This window comes from Rhinatrema bivittatum, chromosome 7 (assembly GCF_901001135.1).
Source record: "Rhinatrema bivittatum chromosome 7, aRhiBiv1.1, whole genome shotgun sequence".
Lineage (NCBI taxonomy): Eukaryota > Metazoa > Chordata > Amphibia > Gymnophiona > Rhinatrematidae > Rhinatrema > Rhinatrema bivittatum.
In genome coordinates this window covers 126,176,799-126,195,583 of record NC_042621.1, presented here as the reverse complement: position 1 = coordinate 126,195,583, position 18,785 = coordinate 126,176,799, and the positions used below count along the sequence as shown (strand labels likewise).

At 46.9% G+C, this 18,785-nt stretch overlaps 1 long non-coding RNA gene across 1 annotated transcript in view; it reads right to left on the bottom strand.

Moving 5' to 3' along the window:
• Positions 1 to 957: 957 nt before the first annotated feature.
• LOC115096110 overlaps positions 958 to 18,785 on the bottom strand; it is a 49,243-nt gene continuing 31,415 nt past the window's right edge. Inside the window, exons 2-3 of the long non-coding RNA XR_003857971.1 lie at positions 16,999 to 17,129; positions 958 to 1,005 (exon numbers count right to left, since the gene is read on the bottom strand). This is a non-coding gene — a long non-coding RNA (uncharacterized LOC115096110). The remainder of the gene's footprint in view (positions 1,006 to 16,998; positions 17,130 to 18,785) is intronic.

Below are 18,785 nucleotides of genomic sequence, written 5' to 3'. Positions count from 1 at the left end.
ACTTAAAAAGGGTTGGGTACAGATAGCCTTTGAAGTGGAGTGATGTCACAAGTAAGGGGGCCCAAAGGAAGGTGTTGTGTGATGATTACTATAACTTCCCCTTATCACCACATAAGCTGTACATGTACACAATGTACTCTCTGGGCTATGCACCTGCAGCTGCACATTTCAGCTCCCTACTGATGAACCACAACTTGGGCATGAGTTCATTTTCAAGAAGGCCTCTGACAAAAGAGTGATGTCATGAGAGCATTTGGTGCCATAACCAGAGAGTGTTATGGTTTTCAGGTGTTTGGGTGGATTCTTGGGTACTGTGACAGATGACCACAGACACGGGGAGGAGCCCCGTGGGGAGCCACAGTACTGGGCTAGACTCAGGACGCACAAACACAGAGTTTTGGCTTTTATTGTACAGCTGATGTATACCACCAGAGCTGGCAGTAGTGAAGTGATCCAGAGGTAGCATTCCAGGGAACCCGTCTCACCAAGATGGTATAGGGAGATCCAGAAGTAGGTTTCCCAGCATAGCAGAGCTGTAGATGAGACAGACTGAGAATTAGATTGCTCACTAGCTGGTAGCTGTAAGGTTGATGATTCCACCAGGCAGAAGTAGATGGTTACAGGCACTGAGGCAGGGAGAGCAGGCCCTCATGGAGCGAGTACCTAATCCCAGTAAGACACCTGAAAGAAAGCAGAGGGCCCCCGAGGAGCGGGTACCCAGGTTAGAGAATACCCCGAAGGGCAGAGAGAGCTTCCAGCGGCAGCACGGAAGCGGAAGAGTAGCTTAGACTGGACAAGTCCAATCCTTGCTAACTCAATGAGCTAGCAAACAAGCATAGGTTAAATACCCGGATGGCGTGATGTCACTTGAGGAGGACGCCCCCGAGGTTCCCACCATGACGTGGATAAAGACTTGGGTGGCGTGCGCATCCTAGGAGGCCATAGCCATTCCGGGGACGCCGGAGAATGCGGCTTGCAGATGCGGCGGTAGCCATCTTCCCAAGGCTAGCGGGGAGAACAGAGAAAAAGGTGATTTATTTATTTATTTATTTAAAAACTCTTCTATACCATCGTTAAGTTGGAGAACCATCACAACGGTTTACATATAGGCACGATAACAATTATGAGTGGTATAGATTACAACTTGAACATGTGCCATCTTAGTACAGTAACAATAAGTGCAGTAAGCTATATGTTTAAGTAAGCTAATCAGTTTGGTATGACAATTTATCAACGGTACAAAATTAACATTACTGTGCGTTTGTTCGTTGCGTTCATCTTAATCAATTGTTTTTCTCCTTCTCTTTGTCTTTATCGAAAGCTTGTTTATAGAGCCAGGTTTTCAGGTTAGATTTAAAGATTTTCAGATTTCTCTGGAGCCTTAATTCGAGAGGCATGGTGTTCCATAGTACAGGGCCAGCCAGTGACAGTGCTCGTTCCCTTACTTGAGTGAGCCGAGCTGATTTGACAGAGGGGACAGTTAGTAGAGCCTTATTCGCAGATCTTAGGTTTCTTTGAGGGACATGTACGCGCAGTGCTGTGTTAAGCCAGTCGGCTTTTTCCTCATGTATTAGCTTATGAATTATACATAGAACTTTGTATTGTATTCTTTGTTCGATTGGGAGCCAATGTAGTTCAGCAAGTGTTCCAGTTATGTGGTCCCTACTTTTTTTGCCAGTTAAAATTCTTGCAGCGGAGTTTTGTAGTATTTGCAGCGGCCTACGTGTAGATTGTGGTAGCCCTAGTAATAGTGCATTACAATAGTCTGTGCTTGCGAATATCAGTGCCTGGAGGATTGAGCGAAAGTTGTTTAGTGTTAAGAAGGGTTTCAGCCTTCTGAGAGTCATTAGTTTACCGTATCCTTCTTTTATTTTCTGTGAGATGTACTGTTTCATGCATAACCAGTTTTCCCCTTTGTGCTCCCCTTCGTGCTAACCTTTGTGCTCCTTCTAATATAATTATATTTATGTTTATGTTAATAATTTAACTTTTATTAATGTTATTTAGCTTTTTGCTTTGTTTAAAATTATTTCATTATTGACGTTTAAATGTATTAGACTAAGGAATTTTACTTCCTGCTCATTCTGTTTCATTGTAAACTGGTTTGATATGCATTTTATGCAGGAAAATCGGTATAAAAAAACTAAAAATAAATAAATAAATAAATAACTCAGGGTCCACTATAACCCCAAGATTCCGTACTTTTCTTGCTAGTTCCATGTCTTGCATATTTTTTATTTTGATTGTAGTTTGTGTTGGGTGAGTGTTTTTTCGTTCGAGGTGTAAGAATTCAGTTTTGTTGATGTTTATTACTAATTCCATCTGATTTAGGAGCTGTTTGATTATTTCAAGGTACATGTTGGCTAGTTGCATTGTTTCCTCGATGGAGTTTACTATGGGTAACAATAGTTGAATATCGTCTGCATATAAGTAATGTGTGATTCCTAGTCCTGCTAGAAGGTGACAGATTGGCAGTAGGTAAATGTTGAAGAGTGTTGCGGACAGGGCTGATCCCTGTGGGTCACCTGTTGTTAGTTTAATTTTGTCTGAAAGTGTGTTTTTGATTTGTGCTTGGAAGTATCTGTTGTTTAGATATGATTCAAACCAGTTTAATGTTTTGTTAATGAGTCCAATTTCTTTCAGTCTAGTGATTAGTATTTTGTGATTTACAGTGTCAAAGGCTGCGGAGAGATCTAATAGAACCAGAATGTAATGTGTTCCTGTATCAAAGCCTCTTAGGATAGTATCAGATAGGGCTAGTAGTAAAGTCTCTGTACTATAATGTTTGCAGAATCCATGTTGGGCTGAGTATAATATGTTGTTATGTTCAAGATGATTTGACAATTGTTTTTGTACTGTTTTCTCAATGAGTTTGGCAATAAAAGGTAGGTTGGAGACAGGTCTATAGTTGTTCAGATTAAGGGGGTCAAGGTTCTTTTTCTTAATGATCGGTTTGATTATAGCTCCTTTCAATGGATCCGGCATTACTCCTTCATTTAGTGATAAGTTGATGATGTTGGAAAGTGTTGGTGCAACGGTGCTGGCTAGTTTTTTTTAATTCTGTAATAGGTATGGTATCAATTATATGGGTAACAGGGTTCATTTGATTTATCATTTTTTCAACTTCGTTTTGTGATATCTCATCAAATTCTGACCATTTACTGACGTCTCTTGTTTTGTTGCATTGGGGATTTTTTTTTTAAGGTTCTCAATTTTATCACTAAAGAATTGGGCAACATCATTGCATTGGTTCACTTGTAGGGTTGGTTGATTGTTTGTATTGTCATTGGTTAGGTTTTTCACTATGTTAAACAGGGTTCTGGTGTTATTTGCAGATTTGTCAATTTTTGAACTGTAGTATTTTTTTTTGGAGTCTAAAAGGTGAGGCACAAGGGTCGAAGCCATCTGAGACTGAAGGACACAACAGAGAGAAGGGTCATTGTATGGTCAGAGGTAATATATCTTCACTATGGAAGAGGCTAATGGGTTGTTATCACTCCACTATGATTGGCACATAGCTCTACAACCCATTGGGCCTCCACAGAGTGAAGACATAGCTACTACACCTCTAGCCAAGCATTTTGACACCTATTGTACTAGACAGCATATAAAGCTAAACACTAGCTAGCTAGTTCCCATCTCACATACAGGTCCATATACCAAACAATTAGCTAACAGTATGCTGTCTGAAGAAGGCAACAGGAGCCAATAGTGAAGCACCATAGCAAGGAGCTTCTTGTGTAGCTCTAGCTGTCTTCCTTGAGAACATTCACTGAGCATTCAGTTGTATGGCCTACCCCATATGATCTTGCCTGCTAGATAAATGGCTAGTTGGAATGTGTATGGGCATTCTAGCATTCAAGGTAATATGGAGGGCAAACCTTGTACCTAGTGAACCCTTAAGACAAAACCACACGATGAAATGACCCAACCAGAAAGTATATTTTTCAAACCAGTGACCACTTTATTAGTGAACAAATGTAGTCAACTATTTCAAATAAAGTCAACATCTTTGGTAATCACATTCTGCAAGACAAGATAGCAAATAGCACATAATTTTGTAAATAAACTGAACAGCACATTCAGTGTAGACCTGTACATACATTGCTAGCAATGGCATCCTTACATATACAAGCTTAGCATCTTATCCTTTTGGCATAATCATGATTACAGCAAAGAACATAGAAATCAGAAGTGTCACCCCTAATAGCTGCAGTACAGTTCTAACGTTAGAGCCGATAGCAGCCTTACTATATAATAGGGATGTGAATCGTGTCCTCGATCGTCTTAACGATCGATTTCGGCTGGGAGGGGGAGGGAATCGTATTGTTGCCGTTTGGGGGGGTAAAATATCGTGAAAAATCGTTAAAAATCGAAAAATCGAAAAATCGAAAAACCGGCACATTAAAACCCCCTAAAACCCACCCCCGACCCTTTAAATTAAATCCCCCACCCTCCCGAACCCCATCCCTCGCCGGAACATCGTTAAAAATCGAAAAATCGAAAAACCGGCACACTAAAACCCCCTAAAACCCACCCCCGACCCTTTAAATTAAATCCCCCACCCTCCCGAACACCCCCCCCCCAATAACTTAAATAACCTGCGGGTCCAGCGGCGGTCCGGAACGGGCTCCTGCTCCTCAATCTTGTCGTCTTCAGCCGGTGCCATTTTCCAAAATGGCGCCGAAAAATGGCGGCGGCCATAGACGAAAAAGATTGGACGGCAGGAGGTCCTTCCGGACCCCCGCTGGACTTTTGGCAAGTCTCGTGGGGGTCAGGAGGCCCCCCACAAGCTGGCCAAAAGTTCCTGGAGGTCCAGCGGGGGTCAGGGAGCGATTTCCCGCCGCGAATCGTTTTCGTACGGAAAATGGCGCCGGCAGGAGATCGACTGCAGGAGGTCGTTCAGCGAGGGTTCCGGCGCCTTGCTGAACGACCTCCTGCAGTCGATCTCCTGCCGGCGCCATTTTCCGTACGAAAACGATTCGCGGCGGGAAATCGCTCCCTGACCCCCGCTGGACCTCCAGGAACTTTTGGCCAGCTTGTGGGGGGCCTCCTGACCCCCACGAGACTTGCCAAAAGTCCAGCGGGGGTCCGGAAGGACCTCCTGCCGTCCAATCTTTTTCGTCTATGGCCGCCGCCATTTTTCGGCGCCATTTTGGAAAATGGCGCCGGCTGAAGACGACAAGATTGAGGAGCAGGAGCCCGTTCCGGACAGTTCTAACGTTAGAGCCGATAGCAGCCTTACTATATAATAGGGATGTGAATCGTGTCCTCGATCGTCTTAACGATCGATTTCGGCTGGGAGGGGGAGGGAATCGTATTGTTGCCGTTTGGGGGGGTAAAATATCGTGAAAAATCGTTAAAAAATCGAAAAATCGAAAAAACCGGCACATTAAAACCCCCTAAAACCCACCCCCGACCCTTTAAATTAAATCCCCCACCCTCCCGAACCCCATCCCTCGCCGGAACATCGTTAAAAATCGAAAAATCGAAAAAACCGGCACACTAAAAAACCCCCTAAAACCCCCCCCCGCCCCTTTAAATTAAATCCCCCACCCTCCCGAACACCCCCCCCCCAATAACTTAAATAACCTGCGGGTCCAGCGGCGGTCCGGAACGGGCTCCTGCTCCTCAATCTTGTCGTCTTCAGCCGGCGCCATTTTCCAAAATGGCGCCGAAAAATGGCGGCGGCCATAGACGAAAAAGATTGGACGGCAGGAGGTCCTTCCGGACCCCCGCTGGACTTTTGGCAAGTCTCGTGGGGGTCAGGAGGCCCCCCACAAGCTGGCCAAAAGTTCCTGGAGGTCCAGCGGGGGTCAGGGAGCGATTTCCCGCCGCGAATCGTTTTCGTACGGAAAATGGCGCCGGCAGGAGATCGACTGCAGGAGGTCGTTCAGCGAGGCGCCGGAACCCTCGCTGAACGACCTCCTGCAGTCGATCTCCTGCCGGCGCCATTTTCCGTACGGAAAATGGCGCCGGCCATACGCGTATGGCCGGCGCCATTTTCCGTACGAAAACGATTCGCGGCAGGAAATCGCTCCCTGACCCCCGCTGGACCTCCAGGAACTTTTGGCCAGCTTGTGGGGGGCCTCCTGACCCCCACGAGACTTGCCAAAAGTCCAGCGGGGGTCCGGAAGGCCCTCCTGCCGTCCAATCTTTTTCGTCTATGGCCGCCGCCATTTTTCGGCGCCATTTTGGAAAATGGCGCCGGCTGAAGACAACAAGATTGAGGAGCAGGAGCCCGTTCCGGACCGCTGCCGTTCCGGACCGCCGCTGGACCCGCAGGTTATTTAAGTTATTTGGGGGGGGGTTCGGGAGGGTGGGGGATTTAATTTAAAGGGTCGGGGGTGGGTTTTAGGGGGTTTTAGTGTGCCGGCTCACGATTCTAACGATTTATAACGATAAATCGTTAGAATCTGTATTGTATTGTGTTCCATAACGGTTTAAGACGATATTAAAATTATCGGACGATAATTTTAATCATCCTAAAACGATTCACATCCCTACTATATAATGACAAGAAAAAAGTCCCAGAAAGTCCATGTAGAAAAAGTGCACTCAAAGGGGGACAGCCTAAGGGCCAAGGCAACAGAGTTCAAGTGAAGGCCCCAGACAGTCCATATAGAAAGAGTGCTCTCAAAGGGGAACAGCCTAAAGGTCTGTTATTGTCTGTAAGGTTTTGGGTGGACCCTTGTATACTGTGGCTACTGACCTCCAGAGGGGAGGAGTTAGCAATCTGTTATCACTCACCCCACCAGGAGGGCGGAGTTAGCAATCTGTTCTGCTTTCCTCGTGAAAGGGGGAGGAGTTAGCAATCTGTCATGATCTGCTCCTCCAGAAGGGGGGAGTTAGCTATCTGTAGTGCTTACCCTGCCAGGAGGGCAGAGTTAGAAACTGGTAGCGAACTGCTGTTAGATGCTCCTGTAAGGGAAGGAGGTAGCAATCTTTTATGGATCAACTCCCCAGGAAGAGGAGTTGGCAATCTGTTCAATGATATTCTTCTGAGGAGAGGAGCTAACAATAGGTATATTGGACTTCGCTACTGAGATAGCAATCTATCATGCCTCCACTACGGAGTATCAATCTGTTATATATAGGCTGCTGGCAAGTCCCATAAAAAGAGAAGTTAGCTATCTATATAATACTTCCGTAAACGGTGTTAGTGGTCGGTAGTGTTTGGTTCCCACAGAGTGACAGTAGTGTAAGAAATGACCACTTGGAGGAAATGGTGAATCCCTGGGCCAATGGCAGATGACAGCGCCCCCAGGAGGAGATCCTGAGAGGAACCACTGGCTAAGCTAGAATATGAAATAAACACAAATAGTTCTTTATTAGGCTGGAAGCTGGACCACCAGTGGTGGCAGTAGTGAGTCGATGTGTCCGGTAGGGCTGAAGTCCTTCTGATACTGGAATTTAATCTCTGGGTTGCTGAGCTGTAGAGAGCGACCAGAAGTAGTGAATAGACAGGGTATACTGGATTCAAGATGGACCACTCACAATAGTATATGTCTGCAATGGTTTCTATGCCACAGAGAGTCTTCAGTACATTTAGGAACAGGAGCAGTAGGTGAGCACTGGTTCCTATAAACAGTCTGTAATAAGAACTCACAATAGCTGTATATGAAATGGCTTCTAGAGTAGAAGAGAGTCTGTAAAGGATTCTAGGAACATGGGCCCTCGTGGAGCGAGTACCAGTTCCTATCTGCAATCTTGCCAATGTAACTCATGATGTAACATTTTGGACAGAAGGGAGTCTTCAGAGCTATAGGAATGTAGGCCCTCATGGAGTGAGTACCGATTCCTATCTACAATAGAACTCACTGTGTTCACGTCTGCGATCGCTTCCAGGCAATGAGGAGTCTTCTGAGTATTCAGGGATGTAGGCTCTCGAGGAGCAAGTACCGGATCCCGTCTTGGCAATCTGAAATCAAGAAGAGAGCGCGGAGACCCCGTGGAGCGGGTACTCCTGGTGAGTTTGAAAAGGCCGAGCAGTGGAGAAGGATTCCCCTCGCTGACTCGGATCGTTGTTGCAAGTATCGTGGACTGCTGAAGCAAGTCCTGTTGGAGTTCCTTGCTAACTAGTTAGAGGTTAGTAAACAAAGACCTTTTAAAGTGAAAATGGATGACGTCACTATGGGGGGACGCCCCCGAGGTTCACGCCCTTGCTGATACAAAGTCTGGAGCCCGAGCGCACACCCTTATGTCATCAGGAACATGGCAGATCCATAGCGTCAAGCCATCCCGGGGACACCGAGACCAAGAGGCAGGGAGAAGCTGCGACTGCATCTGTCCATCAGAGCCGAAGGGAGTCATTCCCAAATTAGAGAGGGTGGAGCAAGGGTGAGAAGAGGCACGAACGCAACACCACGCCCACGGGGGGAAGTCCCGTAAGCGGCCACAGGTTAGGCTCAGCTTTAGGTCACACAACACAGATAGATCTTTTTTTAAAACTATTGAGGAGCCACCAGAGGTGGCAGTAGTGAGCAGAGATGAAGCCCGGCTGGGCTTGTAGTCCCTCAGGGCTCTGGAACAGCGATCCCACAATGGCTGTGCTGTAGTGAAGAGAAACTGAGATAATGAGTACAAGGAAATATATGCAGGGTTCTGGAATAGAGCCTCATTGGTTGAGTACTCACACAGCGGTTTCTCTCAGTAGGAATCACAGGAACTGGAGTAGAGGCAGACCCTCGAGGAGCGAGAACCTGGCTCCAGGGAACAGCTCTGAGAGAGAAGTAGATAGTAACTCACTGATGGTGTAGGCAGCGGTATCTTCCAGGCAGAAGAGAAGTCCAAGCAGCGAGTCCGGGAACATGGACCCTCGAGGAGTGAGTACCAGTTCCAGACAGCGACCTGAAAGAGAAGAGAGAGACCCCTAAGGAGCGGGTACCCTTTTACCTGCTGGAGCTCTCAGCCGCCGGATCTCGCTGCCGCCGCAACGCTGAGGACTCAGGACCCTGACTTCTCTACCTAAGGTAGGCCTCAGACACGGCCAACTCCTCCCGGACCCACCGGGATAGCCAGCACTCGATCCACCGGCCCTGTCCACCAGGCAGGCCCCTTTCCTACCAAGTCCTTCCTCTCGGAGGGTCCTTAAGACGCCGGCCAGACTGCCCACCGGCAGGCTCGATCATCCTCTTCTCTCCACTGCCCCCCGGTAGAGTTTCCTGCGCCTCTGAACTTGCTCAAAGCCCAGGAAGTGCCGCCTTCCCTCGCGGCCTATGACCCCACCTACCAACGCGCTCCAGGCAGCGACGTGAAACCAGACAACTATTTAAAGGCCCGGAGCGCTCCCAAAAATCCTTTTACCTGCCGGAGCTCGCCACCACACTGAGGACTCAGGACCCTGACTTCTCTTCCTAAGGTAGGCCTCAAATGCGGCCAACTCCTCCCGGACCCACCGGGATAGCCAGTACTCGATCTGCCGGCCCTGCCCCCCAGGCAGGCCCCATTCCTACCAAATCCTTCCTCTCGGAGGGCCCTTAAGACGCCGGCCAGACTGCCCACCGGCAGGCTCGATCATCCTCTTCTCCCCACCGCCCCCCGGTGGAGTTTCCTGCACCTCCGGACTGGCTCAAAGCCTAAGAAGTGCCGCTTTCCCCTTTCGCCTTTGTGCGCCCCTTCGTGCAGCCACCGAGTGTGACAGTCATTTCACCCCCCCCTTTCCTCCCAGCCTTTCACTGACCTCTCTACCACCGACATAACAGCCACACCGCTAACAAATCAAAATGCTAACTCACCCCATCCCTATAATTTCCCATTTATACCAAAACATGAGAAAGCTAGCAACCCTCACTCAGCTACATCAAAAGAGAACCTTGGTACCCATCATGATCTCCCCCCTCACACAGTTCCTAGGCCTCTCTCTCATCTCACTAACTCTTTTAAACGCACAATCCCTCACAAAAAAAACCCACATCCTCAATGACTACTTATTGGACTCGAAACCTGATATTTGCGCCATTACTGAAACATGGCTGAAACCCACAGACATAGCACTAACCAACCAACTACCACTCCAGTTCTATGATATTTTCTCAATACCCAGACAAAAAAAAAAGAGATGGCGGCATCCTTCTAGTGGCAAAAAAAGGGCTAAAATTAAGGCCACAAACCTTGAAAACTGCCTCCAAAATAGAAATTGGCCTTTTCAAGTCTAACCAATTACAAATTTGCCTAATATATTCGCCCCCGGGGATTCTAGACTCAGATCCTTCCCCTCTCATTGAACTTATTGCCAAACACATCAACACTGACTCCCCAGCCATCATCCTGGGGGATTTCAACATCCATGTAGACATGACCCCACTGACTCCCAACTGCGAAGCTCTTTTATCTTCCTTCAAAGCCATGGGATTTAAGCAAATCATCAACAACCCCACCCACAAAGCTGGCCACACCCTGGACCTCATCTTCATATATTCATCCATCTCGCTCAACTCCCCACCTTCTTGCACCCCCAATCCATGGTCTGACCATCTGATGATTGACCTATCGATCAAGAAAAATCCGCGCCCCCCCCCCCCCCCATTATCAAAACAACCATTCAATTCAGGAAACCTTGTTCTATGGACAACCTAAATTCCCACCTCTCTACGGACTTACAAAACCTCAACCTTTCAAACACAGACTCCGCCCTGACCTCTTGGCTCAACATTACTAACTCTGTGACAAATAAAATATGTCCCATGATCACTAAAGAAATTAACCCGTCTCTTAAAAACAACAAACATTGGTTCTAACTAGAGCTGAAGAACCTTAAACAAGAACTAAGACACAAAGAACAGAGATGGCGCAAAGACCCCACTCCTGCTTCAATGTCTGCCTACAAAGCCACCATGCATTCCTACAGGAACATCATACTCCGCACTAAGAGATATTTCTACGCCAGCAAAATCCACAACTTCTATGACGCAAAGGCTCTTTTCTCTTACCTGTCAGTACTTACTAAACCCTCCCCTCCCGCCATCCCTGACGACAAAGCCCAATCCAAGTCTAACGAACTTGCAACGTTCTTCGAGAGAAAAATCTCCAACCTCCTAGCCCCGCTCCTCCTCTCGAATACCCAGCCTTCCACCCCCTACGCCTCCCCCAACAGCCAAAAAGCAAACTTCGATTCCTTAGAACTCATTTCTTCCCTAGAAGTTGAATCTGTTCTCAAGAACATGAAGCCTTCCTCTCACCCTTCAGACCACATTCCTACAAAATTCCTACTCTCCATTCCAAACACCATCTCCAAACCACTAGCAGAAATTATAAATTGCTCTCTAGCCCAATGATCCGTACCGGACCCACTGAAACTCGCCACCTAACCTGGATCCAGTAGACCCCGCCAACTTCCGTCCCATCGCCAACCTTCCTTTCATCGCCAAACTTATGGAGAAACTGGTCAACACTCAACTCTCGGACTATCTAGACAATCACAAGATCCTTTTCCCTGCTCAATTCGGATTCCGAAAATCCTTAAACACAGAATCCCTCTTAATTTCTCTCACCAACAATATCCTCCTGGATCTAGACAAAGGACGAAATTACCTACTGGCTTTACTGGACATTTCAGCAGCATTTGACACAGTAAATCATTCCATTCTCATTAACCGCCTGGTTGATATTGGCATCTCAGGCTCTGCCCTCAGCTAGTTCAAGTCCTTCCTAAGCAATAGAAACTACAAGGTCAGAATAAATAACAAAGACTCCCACCCCATAAGTTCCTCACATGGAGTTCACCAAGGTTCGTCACTCTCTCCTACTCTCTTTAACATATATCTCCTTCCCCTCTGCCAGCTTCTTGCTAATCTAAAATTAACACATTACATTTACGCTGACGATGTACAGATACTGATTCCCATAACAGAATACATCTCCAAAACCCTCAATTTTTGGAACAGCTTTCTACAATCAATCAACCTTCTCCTCTCTAGCCTCAACCTAGTCCCCAATACCACAAAAACGGAACTCCTTCTCATCTCCACCAATGACATTAACGCCCTCATCAACAACCTCACTACAGCCAATACAACACACGTAAGAGATCTGGGTGCTATACTGGACAACCAACTGAACTTTAAAAAATTCATTAGCAATACAACAAAAGAATGCTTCTATAAGCTTCACATTCTAAAAAGGCTCATACCTCTCCTGCACATTCATGATTTCCGTACGGTTCTCCAAGCCACTCTATTCTCAGAAATTGACTACTGTAACTCTCTACTCCTTGGCCTCCCCGCAACCTCCACGAAACCTTTGCAGATGCTCCAGAATGCCGCCGCAAGGATACTAACCAACTCGAGTCGAAGAGAACATATAACTTCCATTCTCAAGAACCTACATTGGCTTCCCATCAATTTCAGAATCCTTTATAAGTCTCTCACCATCATACACAAATCCATCCATAATCAGTCCTTGCTCCAAATAAAAATACCATTCAATCTACACTCTTCCATAAGACCAATCAGAACTGCCTACAAAGGGTCTCTCCACGTTCCCCCCGCTAAGTCTACACTCCACCCCTCAATAAGGAAACACGCCTTCTCTACCGCCGGACCTTCCCAGTGGAACGCTTTACCCCCAGAGTTACGCCAGGAACAATGCCCGCTTACCTTCAGAAAGAAATTAAAGACCTGGTTATTCGTACAAGCCTTTCCTTAATCTGTGGCCACACAAATACGAATCTCCTGCGACACAAATTATGGACTCCTGATGCAGCTATCATTGAATACTTGTAATAATGATTAATGTCTTCCCCTCACCCATTCCCTAGTTGCTACTATCTCCCCACCTCGCATAGTTCTACCTCCCTGTCAGCCCCGTCCCTGTCAGCCCCTCCCTGACAGCCCCTTCCTTCCTTGAGATCCAAGCCTAGTGCGGAGTTAAGTTCGAAGTTAACATATATCCTCTTTCAAGGTTACTGTTGCTATCTGGATTACCCCTTGCTATACGTTATTGTATTCATTTATTATTTGTGGATCTATTTTATTTATTTTGCACACTGCATTTAATTTTATATGTAACTTTTCCCAGTTTTCTCCCAGTTTTGGTTAGATGATTCTTGTTATTTGTTATTTGTAACTTTTTCCCAGGTTTTGGTTCGATGTAAATCGGTGTGATAAGAATCCTCTTCTTGAACGTCGGTATAGTAAAAAAGATGTAAATAAATAAATAGAGCAAGTCCAATAATGGAGAGGCAGAGTAGCTAGGTACGGAGAGCGAATCCCATCCATAAGGAGTTCACCATTAAGAATACCTGTTGCTAACTCAATTAGCTAGCAGTGGTATAGGCTTTTTGTTTCCGGGATGCGTGACGTCATCACAGGGGGACGCCCCTGAGGTTTGCGCCAAAGAAAGTATTTGAAGCAGGGCCACGCGGCGCACGTGCCCTAAGGCAGCTGGACAGCATGGCGGGAGGCAGCGCCCATGCTGGACCGGGGACGCCGGAGAGGACGGCAGGCAGACGCCGCGGCAGCCAAACGTCCATCAACCGCGAGAGGAGTCACCAGAGAGCTAAGGAGGGCGGAGTGGAGACATTGGGCAGCGACAGTCGTAACAAGGTCAAGGCAGCAGAGTTCAAGTGAAGGTCCCAGATGGTCCAAGTAGAAAGAGTACAAAAGGGGATAACCTAAGGGCCAAGGTAGCAAGGCTCACCAAGAAGGCAGCAGGACCGGAGAGCGCAGCATGGAAGCTGAGGACCAGGAGAAGACACAGCAGCATGGAGGCATGAACCCCAGGAGAAGACACAGCGGCATGGAGGCAGCAGCAGGATGAGATGAAATGAGACACCAGCATGGGGAGCAGGAGATGAGACATGATGAGAAGAGACAGCAGCAGTTGATCCATGACTGGAGATGACCTCAATGAGGCTGGAGTATGGGCAGAGCATTGAGGAGGGCATTGGAAATAGACTGTAGGATAACAGTGGCACACAGTAGACCATCCCTATCATCAAGGAAGCACAGAAACTCTGTAGTTAGGATGGGCCCAGCAGACTACCTCCATCTAGCTAGCACAGGAACTCTGTACAGAGTCCTGGCCAGGCTTGTCCAACAAGTCTTGTTCTTAGCTGCTAGAGTCCAGCTTTTTGGATTCCCTTTGCCACGCAATGGATTGCCACTTCGGGGTGTCATGTCCTTAGTGGTCCTACCCCTGGGTCATCTATCGGGCTGGGGACTGCTGCAGGGTGTTGAGTCCTATTATGCTGGGGAAGGTACAGGTACACAATGCTCGTGCAAAGCCTCTGTCTAATACATGAATTATACTAACATACCAGAGGAAACTAGGCAATATTCAATGCCAACAGCAATTTTTTATTCAAAGTACACAAATTTCTTTTATTTTACACATGTGTCCGTACTTTGTGTGGACTTCTTATACATCTGAAGTTGTTTCATTAATTAAAATCTAACAAATACATAATAAACATCGTTATTATCCATACACATTTATTGCATTCACACCATTCACTCATAAAACTATGTGCTGGTGATATGGTGTGCTGGAATGAGGTGGTGCTGGCTGAACCGTGTCCCATTGTAGGCTGGGTTTGTCCATTAAGGCTGAAATAAATATTCAAGCTCACATTCAGTGGGCTTCCAGGAGTGGGCTGTGCTGCTGCTGTTCCTCCTCCTCCTCCTCACTGAACTGGGTCTCTGGGGTAGATTTTATAATTTTGCGCGAGCGCGTGCTTTTGTTCGCACATAGGCGTGAACAAAAGTACGCTGGATTTTATAAGATACGCGTGTAGCCGCGCGTATCTTATAAAATCCGGGGTCGGCACGCGCAAGGGGGTGCACATTTGTGCAACCTGCGCGCGCCGAGCCCAGCGCGCGCTGCCTGTTCCCTCCAAGGCCACTCCGAAATCGGAGCGGCCTCGGAGGGAACTTTCCTTCCGCCTCCCCTCACCTTCCCATCCCTTCCCCTACCTAACCCACCCCCCCAGCCCTATCTAAACCCCCGCCTACCTTTGTTGGCAGATTTACGCCTGCGGAAAGCAGGCGTAAATCTGCGTGCGCCAGCGGGCTGCAGGCGCGCCATCACCCGACCCGTGGGCTGGTCCGGAGGCCTCGACCACGCCCCCGGGCCAGAGCCATGCCCCTGGCACTCGCGGCCCGCCCCCGAAATGCCGCGTCACTCGCGGCATGCCCCCGACACGCCCCTCCATGCAAGCCCCGGGACTTACGCGCGTCCCGGGGCTTGCGGGCGCTGCCAAGCCTATGCAAAATAGGCTCGGCGCATGCAGGGGGGGTTTGGGGTAGGTTTTCGGGGGTACACACGTATCGTACGCGCGTACCCCTTTGAAAATCTACCCCTCTGTGTCCATAAGCAAGGGGGCATGGAAAAGTCCAGCTATGGGCTGGTCCCTGGGACGTCACTGCTGGTCCCTAGGGCCTGATGGCTGGGACCGGCAGAGGCCTGGGTGAGATCTGTGGAAACAAAGAAGAAGACATCAGTAGCAAAGCTAAGAGGTACACACATGAAATATTTGGCATGACATGCGCACTTTCCATCTCAATCAATGTGAGCATCTTATGCCAAATAATGTGCACAGCTGTAGCAGTCTTGCCATTAACAGTTGAGGTGAACTTACTGGTTCTGGCTCGCATCATGTCTAGCCATTCAGCCATGCCCTCGAACGCATGCAGTCCCAGTCATTGGATGAGGCGCTCTTCCATGGGCATGAGTACATTTGGGCAAGGGGCTCCTTCGCCAGTATGCTGGAAGTATTTGTTGCGGCTGCAGACCTTCATCTTTAATTGGGCCTTTATGTCCCTTTACCTGTGGGCCACCTGCTTTGCATTGCTTCTACACTGTTTTGCCTTGATATTGCCTGGACAACAGTGCACCAGATCTGGCCCTTGACTGCCTTCAATGTCCTGGCTGCATGATTTCCAAAAAGCATTGGATTATGCTCAAGGTCTCCAGCGATGAGCATCTCATTGTCCTCAATACTAAACTTGAGAACCCTAAGATGAGGGCATCCTGCTGCCTGGCTGCCATAAGGTGGTGCCACTTCCACTTCCAGAGAGGTGTCCTCCCTTTCCTCGGTCTCATTCCCACTCCCGTCTCCCCTCCCTTCCTCCCCACCTCCTGCCCCTGGCCTACAAATGCCCTTCCCCTCTGCTCTCTTTATCCCTAGCCTGCCGTCCTTCTCCCTCCCTCCCTCCGTCCTGCCTGCCTATCCCCTTCCTGCTCCTGCCTCCTCCTATCAATTCCCTCCTGCCTATCTCTACTGTCCTTATCCCTATCCTTACTCCTTCTCCTCCTCCTAGCACTCATGCCCTCATTCTCCCTCTTCCTCTTCTCCCGCCTCTCCTCTCTCTCCCGCCTCTCCCGCTTCATCCTCCTCACCGCAACCATGCCTCCTCACTCCTCCTCACCTCAACCACACACCTCCTCACTCCTCTATTCCTCCACTCCCCCTCACTCCTCCACCACCACCACCATTTCTCCTCAGTCCTCTACCACCATGACTCCTCCTCATGCTGCCACACAAAAAGACAGACAAATGTGACAAACTAACAAAAACTTTTATATCCAGAAAAGGACAAAAGAAACCAAGGAAAAGGGAAACAGATGAGAACACCAAACAGGACAACTCACTCAGTAATCGCAAGAACCTCCTAACCTCCAACTATCCACTAACCAACAACACCTACCTCCTCTCTCTCCAATTTCCAGCACACCTTCAAAAAGCAGGCTGCAGGAAACAACGTTAAGTGGGAGCAAAGTACCCATGGACATTGAAGCAAAGCAGGCTATCAGAAAACTCCCCCTAAAAAGCTTCTTAGCTACCAACCAAGCTTATGAAAAAAAAACAGCACAATAACAGAATTGTCTTGAGCATGAATTTATGCACCATGGGAGTCCCCGCGCTATCTGACAGAGCAAAATTTCTTCTGCTGTAACCATTAATGTCTTTCTATAATCACTGCAAGTGGTTTATTATTGTAAATCTCTCACAGTATGTGTTCAATACATGGGAACAATAAATGTTTGTTACAGTCATACCAGTAAATGTTTTCCTCCGGTTCTCTAGCATTCTGCTGGAGCACCCACTCTTTCAGCCTCTGCTCCCTGTTCATATTGTGCTGGGGGTCCCCAACATCTTCTGCTTCCTGGAATTGCACTGGATGGAGACTCTAAAATGTTCAGTACACGAGAGTCTATTAAATCTCTGTCTTCACCTTTTTGAACATTTCTTCAGCAGTTCTGAAAGTACTTGTTTGCATGGAGGAGGAGAAAAGAGGTCAGAATGATTAACCGGTTCCAAATCATAAGAGAAATAGTTGTAACTCCCAGGATACTTTCAAACAGCAGGGTGACTCACTATTTCTTCAGCAATGTCATAACCAACATCAAAAATACTTACAGTCTATGTGGTTGGAAAATAGAAGTGTCAAGAAATAAAAGTGGTGACGTTGTTAATGCAATGTGTGAAAGCCCAATTCCACTACAGACTCTGCTATTTGTGCAGTCACACTGTTACTAGGGGTGTGCAGCTGAAAATGGTTTATTTGGGTCGTTTGATTTTTTTTGTTTTTTTTGTTTTTTTATTTGTTTTATGTCATTTCCTATTAACACCTATTAAAATCCATTTAGTCCACGTTAGAGCAATTTAACATGTTCTAAATCGTTTTAGCACATGCTAAGCTGCTTTAATGTGCATTAATCACTTTAGTGGATGCTAAAACAATTAGCACATACTAAACAAAATAAAACAACAGCATATCCCTATTACTGTACCATAAGGGCACTACTAACACAAATAGTCATACAATATCACTGTTACTATGCAATACCTCTATTTCTGATCATGCCAGCCATAGACCAGTACTGTTACTGGGCTGTAACCCCTATGGATGACTCGGCCATTCAATAAAATGGTTTCTGTGCTATAACATTCCACAACACAAAACAACAGCATGAATACAATTGGGAAATAGTAATTGATAACTCAAAAAACAATTTCCCACAAAGCTATTTACATACTTGTATATACATGTTATGCCATCATAATAGACAGTACCGGTCTACCAACCTTCTTTGTCTTATATTTAATCTTTTGGCAAAAAGCATTTTTTTTTGTAATTTTCAGTTGCAAATAAAAACTTATCTTATTCAAGCGTCATAGTGGCACCCATAGCGATGCGATGATGTTGAAGGTACATCTCTTCATTGAAGCAAAAATAATTCCAAGTTAATACAATTTCTGCTAGATTATAAATGAAAGATGATGGGATGCGCTGAGGACAAGGTCTCTTAGAGAGTGTATAAGCAATGGTATCTAAAGCTGCCTGTTGGGGTATGTTCGTGTACAAGGACTGAATGTCAAGTGTAACTAACAAAACAGAATTATCCTTAGTGGTGCTATAACACCACTACTGATCCAAGCAGTCATACAATAACAGTATTTCTATGTTGTAATCCCTTAGATGCAATATAACAAAATCTTTGCATCCTCCAAATCCTATCAGAAGACAGAGGCATCATCAGGGTCCTCTTACATCAGAAATCGTGAGCACTGAAGCAAAGATTTTCCGACACCAACTTTACTGGGCCGGGCACATTATCCAGACATCTAAGGCTTTCGAAGCAAGTTTTATTCTTCCCCCTCAAGCAAGGCATATGCTTAAGCGGTGGGAAAAAAAAATCTTCAAGGATTTCCTCAAAGCTATCGTGAAGAAATGCAACACCAGCACCAAGCTATGGGAGCCTATTGCCCAGCACTACCCTAGATGGAAGAGGTCTCTGCTGCAAGAATCTCATCATATTCCCACCAACAGCAAAAACAGAAA